Source organism: Triticum dicoccoides, chromosome 2A (genome assembly GCF_002162155.2).
Source record: "Triticum dicoccoides isolate Atlit2015 ecotype Zavitan chromosome 2A, WEW_v2.0, whole genome shotgun sequence".
Lineage (NCBI taxonomy): Eukaryota > Viridiplantae > Streptophyta > Magnoliopsida > Poales > Poaceae > Triticum > Triticum dicoccoides.
The window spans coordinates 232828771-232837754 of record NC_041382.1 but is presented as its reverse complement, the minus strand read 5'-3'; the positions used below and the strand labels follow the sequence as shown (position 1 = coordinate 232837754).

The 8984-nt window shown below is 47.9% G+C and overlaps 1 pseudogene; it reads left to right on the top strand.

The window, feature by feature from the left end:
- Positions 1 to 3207: 3207 nt before the first annotated feature.
- Positions 3208 to 7776, top strand: LOC119354336 (annotated as a pseudogene).
- Positions 7777 to 8984: the final 1208 nt, after the last annotated feature.

The window sequence follows — 8984 nt, the reverse complement described above, 5'->3', positions numbered from 1 at the left end:
AGAAAAATCCAATCGACCGGAATTATAAGAAATCGTCAGTCGACTAAAAGTAGAGCATCAGTAATCGTACCGGGGTTGGAAGTAACAGCGTCTTCCATCTCTTGATCATCATCCTTGGCGGAGATCTCCGAGGTGGCAGCACTGCAAATTTCGAAAGTCAGTCAGCTTATTCAATGAGTCGACCAAGAGTCCGTCACATTCAACAAAGGAAAACAAATTCTACTATTACCCAGAAATGGTGGGGACAGCCATCTTCATCCTGGGCAGAGCCTTGGGAGGCTTGGACGGCGTCGCGCGTGGATGCTTGGGAGATTTTTCTGTCGGTGCTGGAGATGAGGTCCGAGGGCGCTTCGACGACTACCCAACAGGGACAGTCGCCTTACCACGTTCCCATGCAGGGTCGTGTGTAAGCTTGGATCGCCGTTCCGAGCGGGGAGGTTCGACTTCTTCCTCCTCTTCTTCACTGGAGTCGTCGTCGTCACCCCCCTCTCCTTCGCCGTCAGATTCCCACTCTTCTCCCTCGTCTCCACTTTTGCCTCCGCTCGCCTCTCCTTCCTCGGCCTGCTCCTGTGCTCCATTGGGTGTCGAGTACATCTCAGTAGTGGCCTAGAGGACAGCAAGCAAGAAAAAAGTCAATCGACTGATCCAAAGAGAACAAATAAAGAAAGCAAGATCACAATCGGAAACGCAAGGTCAGACCTTGTCCACTTCGTATGTTTGGTCGAGTGGAGGAATCCTCCTAGCTCCTCGGGGGTTGTCCTTGTTCCCTGTGATACTCGACAGCCACCCTTCCAACATCTCGTCAGTGACCTCCTTTGGGTGAATCCGAGTGGTGTCTTCGAGACCCGAGTACAGCCACATCGGGTGGTCACGAGCCTGAAGCGGTTGGATGCGCCTCCGAAGGAAGACTTCCAACAAGTCCATGCCAGTCACACCCTCGCGGACCAGCTGAACCACTCGACCGACCAGCACCTTGACTTGCGCCTTTTCCTCCGGCGTCACTTTCAGAGAGGCAGGTTTTTGTGCTCGATTCAGAGAAAAAAGGGGGAAGCCCAGTCGACTGTCCTGGGGTCACCTGGTCTTTACAATAAAACCAAGTCGACTGCCACCCACGGACTGACTCGGGAAAAGTGATAGACGGAAAGGAACTTTTTCCCCTCACCTGGATCGCCAGGCCCCCACACAGCTGGATCACCTGCGTCCGTTCGTCACTCGACTTGGCCTTCTTGACTGACTGAGAGCGGCAAGTGAAGATGTGCTTGAAGAGTCCCCAATGGGGGCGGCAACCTAAGAAGTTTTCGCACAAGGAAAGAAAGCAGCAAGATACACAATAGAATTGGGAGTAAAGTGATGGAGCTGCGCTCCGAAGAAGTTCAAGAAGCTCCGGAAAAAAGGATGAGGAGGCAGAGAGAATCCACGATCGATATGGGTGGTGAGGAGGACGCACTCACCATCAAGAGGCTGGGGTTCGATTTCTTTCCCCGGGAGACGCGCAGATTCATGGTGAATGAATCCCCCCTCGACCAGATCGTCGAGATCATCCTGCCGAATCGCCGACGGCATCCAGTCGCCCTGGATCCAATCCTTGGGCAGAGCAGTCCTCGAGGAAGATCCGCCCCGAGCGGACTTCTTCCCCTTCCCCTGCACCGCCGCCTTCTTTGCACGCTCTAGAGCCGACGTCTTCTCCTTCACCATCGTCGCCGGCGAATCTCGAACATACCTACGGCATCAAGGTGAGAGCGGAGGTGGCGGAGGATCTTGTGAAGGAAGGGGGAGAAGTGAAGGCGCACTGTTCGGGGGTCCCGAGCCGGGAGCTTATAAGAGGTCGCTTCCGAGTGGCTGGCTGGTAGGCCCAGGCAATCCCGTCAAATCCCGCAACAGGCGCGCGCGGTACGTGGCGAAAAAGGTGGCGCGGGGATCGAGGAGCTTCCGTCCTATCCCATCCGATTACTGCGGCCGCCCCCGTCCCGCGCGCTTCCCGAAATTCAAATCCCGCAAAATCCGCGGGCCGCAGAACAACTCGTCAAACAGAAGATCCCTTTCACACCGTCACTCGGAACTTCACAAGTAAAGAAATTCACTCGACAAGAGGCCAAGAATGGATCAAGGCGACTGAAAGAAGTTGACGACGTCATCCGTGACAACTGATCCAAAACAAGACGTTTATGTAACATGAAGAACCAGTCGGAAAGATCCCCGACTCCTTCCCCACTCGAATCTCGATCCATTCGGGGGCTAATGATGAAGCTATGTACCTAGGGTAGGGGCATGGACTTGTCCTAAGTACCCTACCCAAGGACATCCCTAGAAGAAGTCACCTTTCAATCGACTTGGAGGTATCCCACTCGACGGATTCAAGACACTCGACCACGAAGCTATCACTCGATCACGAAGCCAACCGCTCGACTGCCAGGAGATCTAAAGTCACTCCGCACGCAAACGGTCGGACATTAAGTAGCTTTTATGGTCATCATAGCACTTTATTAGGAGCGTTACCAGTAACGCCCAGTCTTAATGTATTTTAAACCCTGCATTACTGAGGGCTGGAGGGGCCTGGCGAACTCTATATAAGCCACTCCCCTCCTCAGTATCAAGGGTTCGCACCCCTGTTATTCATACACACATAATTCAGTCGACCGCCTCCGGGCACCGAGACGTAGGGCTGTTACTTCCTCCGAGAAGGGTCTGAACTCGTAATCCTCGTGTGCTTACAACTCCTCCATAGCTAAGATCTAGCCTCTCCATACATACCCCCCTATATCACTGTCAGAGTTAAAACCACGACACAACTCAACAACGCGGTCTGGTGCACTGGTTATTTTAACATTGTTTAAAAAACAGCAAAAAAACTAAAAGAGGCACGAACAACCCACGGACAAAAAAACAACAAATCTTAAAACATTAATCAGATGGTGGTAATGATGTTAGATGTGAGATATTATAGTATCACATCTAATCTTTTTGTTCCTAAATATTAGTCTTTCTAGACATTTCAAATGGTTACAACATACGGATGTATGTAGCCATATTTTTGAGTGTAGATTCACTTATTTTGCTTCGTATATAGTCACTTGTTGAAATGTCTAAAAAGACAAACATTTAAGAACAAAGGTAGTAGATGTGAAATAGCAATTCCGTTTTAAAATATACTATATGAAAATCGTAAAAACAAATTCCTTGGCTTGTGCTGCTGGCTGCGCTCAGTCTCCCCGTCCCAAATTCCCCATACCTCCTCCAGCTCCTCTTCCTCCGCTTCTTCCCCCTTTCCCCCACGCCACTGCCAAGTAGGCCCACCATGCACCAGCTGCCTCCTCCTCCCCCCGCGTCGTCGACGTCGCTCGTGTCGCGGGCGCGCACGGCGATCCACTCCGCCGCCGCCCGCGCCGAGCGCGTGCTCACCGACATTAAAGCCGACCTCCGAGGTACCAACGGCGTACTCATGTGTCCTGACTCCTTTCCAGTCCTCCCCCGCTCCACTTCTGCTCGGTTCCGGGCTCGGAATCTGATGAGCTTCGGTTCGAATTCGCTCGTGGCATGTGCAGATGCGGACGGATCCAGCGGGCACAGGACGCCGTCGCCCAGGACCTCGATGGATCGGCAGGTCGACGCTGAAGCGGCCGCTTCCGCCTCGGGTCAGGCGCCGGACGTGAAGCCTCCGCCTGATGAGGTACATGGTCCTGCCATTGCCGTCGAATCGGTTGCCGCTTCGTGTGTGTAGAGTCTATCAGTCCGATGCTTGAGCAGTCCTGCCGAGGTGAGGCTGTGAGAGGGGCGTGTTGTGGTGCTGAATCGGTGATACCTGGTGTCCCGGTGGGGTGTTCAATTCGTCAGGTTTGGTTGTTGCTTTCTGAATATGTGTGTAAACTTGGAAGTTGTTACCAGCGACTGTGAAGTTGTTCTATGTGTGCGTGACCCTGTTCTTGTGGCAGCGCGTAGCAGAGTTGTGAGGTTTTGAGTTGGGCCTCAATGGGTGAAAAGAGATCAGACGTTTCAGCTAGTAGCAGCTACTCCCTCCGATCCATATTAATTGACGCACACTTAATACAACTCTCTACAAATTTGTACAAAGTGTGCTTCAATTAATATGGGTCGGCGGGAGTACTTGATAACCTTATATTGAGGCTTTGTGAATGCTCCATGGTGTGACTATTTGGTTAACCTTATGTTGAGGCTTCTCGACTTCTTGTGATCCTTTTCTTTTGAAGTTTTGTGATGGCCGGCCTTGCCATTCGCCGTACTTGGAAGTCCAGCAGTTGGTGGTCAACTTTGTACATATGTGTTCTCTAGCTTTTTCCGCGCTTGCTTCTTCTAAAAGAATGGGCTGAGCTCCTGCCATGCATTCTGAAAAAAGGAATTAAGCTTGGCTTGTTTTGCTCAGTTGAGTGGAACTGGAAGTCCTTCCATATCAATTTCCATAACTGATAATGGTGGGTGTGGAGGTTTATATTCCATTGGATTGGAAAAAAGAACGTGGGCAGCGTGCGACTGATGTGTATGCTTCTATAATTGACACCTGATGTTTAATCCACCTAAAAGGCCTCTTTGTTGAATGCTCACCTATCCATTTTGTGATCTTTCTCATTATAAATTATAAATGCAAATTAGATGTTGAAATGGTTGTGCCCTGCAATTGTCACATAAGGTGCAAAACATTTATTGCTTCCAGGTCCCTGAAGTAATCCCCTCAGCAGACGAGGAAGGCTTGAAGATAGAAGCCGGGTCAACTTCTTCATCTAACCTGTCCTTTCCCCCAGCTTCAATAGTTAAACAGTTGATTGCAGCCATTGAGTAAGTTTGTTTTCCGTCTATCCACCATATTTTTTGAATGGAAAAGTACACTTAGTGCTGCAAGAAAACATGCATCATTTTGCATTTTACATTTCTGAAGTGCTTTCTTTTTACTTGATTTGTTTCTTTTATTTTACGAATTGTAAACCATTTTTTCGTGTTCTCTAGAGATGGAAAAAGATTCAGTTCAATGAATGATATGAAGTTCAGTGGTGACCAATATCTGAAAGAGAAGGGTGGCTTGAGCTTGTCTGTTGTTAAGTCACTTGTTCGCCGTGAAAAGGAGGAAAGATCTAGTTCTGAATTTTTTGGTGACGACGAAACAAAATCCTTGATGTACTCGTTGTTCAAATTTGGTATGTTACCATGATGTGCTGAGCTGTTTTTTTCTTCTTACTTTGCAATTCAAGTGTTGGAATATATTACAGAATTATCTTTTCAGCGGAAGAGTTGCCCCACGATGAAAGTCAGTGTGCCCCAGAATTACTTCATTCAGCATCTTTGTCCAGGGATATCCATGGTGCACCACCTGGAAGCTTTGTTCATCACTTGGGAGAGATTATTGGCGGCATTAGTTCTGTGCACAAGATGGCATTTTTTTGGCAATCTGTAGTTGTTGAGGTAAGTGTGTTGGTGATATGTGCCCCTATTGTTTGAACATGCTGCTTTGAAATTCACCTGTTGATCATACAAATTGCTAAGCGGCATAAGATCATTAGTCATTACATTTCACACAAAAGGAATTTGGTTTGTGAGGGAACAAGACAAGCAAAATCCTTAATAAATTTATAAACTTCAATAAAACTAAATGTCAGCACCACATTTAATTCTTTTGGTATACGTGCAGTTGAAGAAACTATGGTCTGATGGGCAACCAGTGCCTCGAATGTCATTAAATGCTGCACCGGACTTGAATTGCTGTTTACTATATCAGGAGATACAAGTTATAAATTGCTGCATTGCCAGGAAACAACGGAGAAAAGCAGCAAAGGAGACACTTGATTCCTTGCTAAAACAGGAAAGTATTGATAACTCAAATCCCAGGTATTCAAATGGAGATTCTCGTGACAGTGGGATTTACGCAAGCAATAGCAGTGGTGATCAGGTTCTTCGGCTTGGTGTTGACCATGCATCCGGGAACTTAACACTGTTAGAAACTGGTGAGCCTGTATATTCTCCGATTCTGCAGGTAAGTTGTTGCATTGTTTGTTACTTCATCTTCTATGGTGCTTTCTTTCAGTATTCTGAATGCTTGCACAATATATTTGTTCAGGAAGGCCCTATTATGACAGCAGAGCTCATAAAAGAAACAGAGGAACTTGTCTTACGGACAGGAAGGCATGTCAATCTTTCATTTGTACTACCATACTGTGCATGCTACAAGTTAAATCTGAGGGAATGATTTGACATAAGTTTTGCATAGCATTCTTATTTGTTATTTATTATTTCCTTCTACCGTTACCAGTTTGTTCCCCACTTAAAAGTGCAATATAATTATGTATGACCATAGTTACCATTTATTTTGCTAAGGTTTCTCCTTAACTTTTGAGCAATAGAGCAATGATTGTGACACTGCCTTGTATACATGTTTTCAGTGTTGGTGCTGGCTGTTCTCAGCTTTTATCAGATATGCAGGCGTTCAAGGCAAGTTTAAAGTTGCTCAGGCACTGGCTGTGAGTCTGTCTGATTGAGGTTCCTAAGCAATAATTTTCTTTTGGACAATAGGCTGCAAACCCGGGATGTGTCCTTGAAGATTTCATTAGGTGGCACTCTCCACCTGACTGGTCTGAAGATTGTGCAGCAAGCAATGCAACAGTAGGGGAGGGCTCATCTAGACGTGGCCGGCTAAGTGACAGAATGCAAACAAAAGGTAACAATTTTCTCCCTCCCTTCCCTATGGTTGCTCCCTTATTTGCCAACTCTAACCTAAATGTCTTCTACATTTTGATGTATTGTGCTTAACTAGAAGGAAATTTGTGGAAGGAATTGTGGGAAGCAGCAAAACCTATACCTGCTGTTGAACAAACTCCGCTATATGATGAAGATTTAGCTGTGTAAGTACAAAATATTGTGGCGGTTTTCTGCGCTGGATCTTGAGTTGCTCGTAAATGATTATTGGAGTGATGTAATCTTGTAGGGAGAGCATATTTGATGCCTTGGAAGTTATTGAACCAGGAAAACTGTTTCAGCAGCTACTCTCAGTCATTGTGAGTTGAATGTTTGCATTTTTGTCTCCGTGATGTTTTCTTGTAGTTCCATGTCATTATTTCAAGGCCTTACCACTTGCTGCTTGTATATCAGCTTTCTGTATGCTTTGTAGCAGCTGAATCAGTGCTACCAGCAGACAGTAATCTGTCAAAATTATTCTACGATTGTAAAGACTACATCATTGGCATTTACCAAGATGACATGTCAAAAGAGAAGCTGGATGAGATCTGCAAGGTACTCTGCTATTGTTTATTCATCTGCTAATTATGTTACTGCATACAGTGGTATTAACATTTAACATACTTTGCCAGGTTTATGAGACGATGGAGGCCATAGTAACCCATCCTGAAGACGCTCTTCAGATCATGGAGCAACCTGACGAGAAGTCTGCCGAGAATAAGAACCGCTTCAAGCTCAAGCTGAATTTCACTGGCAAAGATCGTCAGTCTCTGTGGAAGCGTGTAGCCAAGGATGAGAAGAAAACATCGCCAAATGATGAGAAAAAAATCACCGGAAGAAAAGAATACAAATTTTTTCTCGAACCTTCGTGAGAGGAAGGCCGCCCTATTTTCGAAAAAGAATGCAAAAACTTCAGAGTTGCCATCGGCGCCCCCACCATCAGCTCTGGGTCCATTTGACGAGAGCGAATGGACGATTTTGTAGTTGAGACTCGAGGATGTTTCCTTTTGTACAACTTGTAAAGAAGGTGCCCCAAGCTGTAAATACTCATCCAATTCATTGAACACTTTGCAATAAACTTGAAAAAAAATGGTTTTGCTATTTCTCAGGTATTTGAAAATTTCTCTAGCGTCAGTCACCTTCTTTCTTCCTTCTGGCACCGAAACCTCGCCAGAGAAGAGAGCCCCACTATCCTAGGGTGAATTCATTGCCCCATTATCTATCTTCGGGTGGGGTTGCAGGGGATCGCCGAAAGTCTTCCTTGGTGCGGCGGGGCATAGAGGGATGGTCGGGCGGCGGCCAGCAATGGCGGTGTGCGGTAGCGCCTGCCGGCCGTGGGTGGTGGAGGCCGGAGGTTAGGGCGGGGTAGGATGGGAGCATCGTGAGGAGGAAGACCATGAACAGTTCATGGATCTATTCTGGGCGGTTGGATGATGATCTGAACGTCCATATTAGACACTGATGCACTCGCTTTTTTTAGTTAACTGACAAATAGAGGCTCCCATTACAGTACGTCTAAGCGTCAAGGCTCGGTTCAGTTTTCTCCTTATAATTTTAATTAATCTTGATGCCGAAACCTGGACCAACCGTAAGCAGATCACGACTGAAGCGTAGTTCATTGAGATACAGTGCCGTCGGCGCCTCGGCGGTGATCAGTGAACTGCGAGGGTGAACAGTACAGTACCTGCCAGGCTGCCACTGCACTTGATGCCATCCATTTCGTCCGCAGCAACGACACACGGCCGTTCGAGTGCCGCGACCCACTGCCATGCACGGCTGCATGCAATGTCTTTTCAATCTTATCCTCCGACAGCTACGTACTTTAGTTTGACTCCCATCTCCAGAGTCCACTCTCATCTCCTCAACTACTTTGGCCAACGCGGCAGCTCTTCAGTTAATGCAACGTTCGCGCCACCCGCCAACCAACTACATGCCGGCCGGCCGGCCACAAGAAACCACGACAACTGCTCCTATAAATACCAACGCAGATCGGGGCTGCAGGAACCATCCCAACGACAGCGAGCAAGGATCGAGTAGCGGTGTCTGTAGCTAGCCGACCATGGCCGCCACTATCAAGCGAACGGTCTTGCTGCTACTCCTTCTCGGCATTGCAACGCAGCTGAGCTCCGTGGCTCTCGCCGGATTCGGCCGTGGCCCGTTCGGTCGTGGCTGCCGCCACGGTCGCTGCCATGCCGGTGGCTTAGGTGGAGGTGGTGGTTTTGGTGGTGGCGGAGGGGGTGGCTTGGGTGGTGGAGGTGGCCTTGGTGGGGGGCACGGTGGTGGTTTTGGAGCCGGAGGTGGGGCGGGCG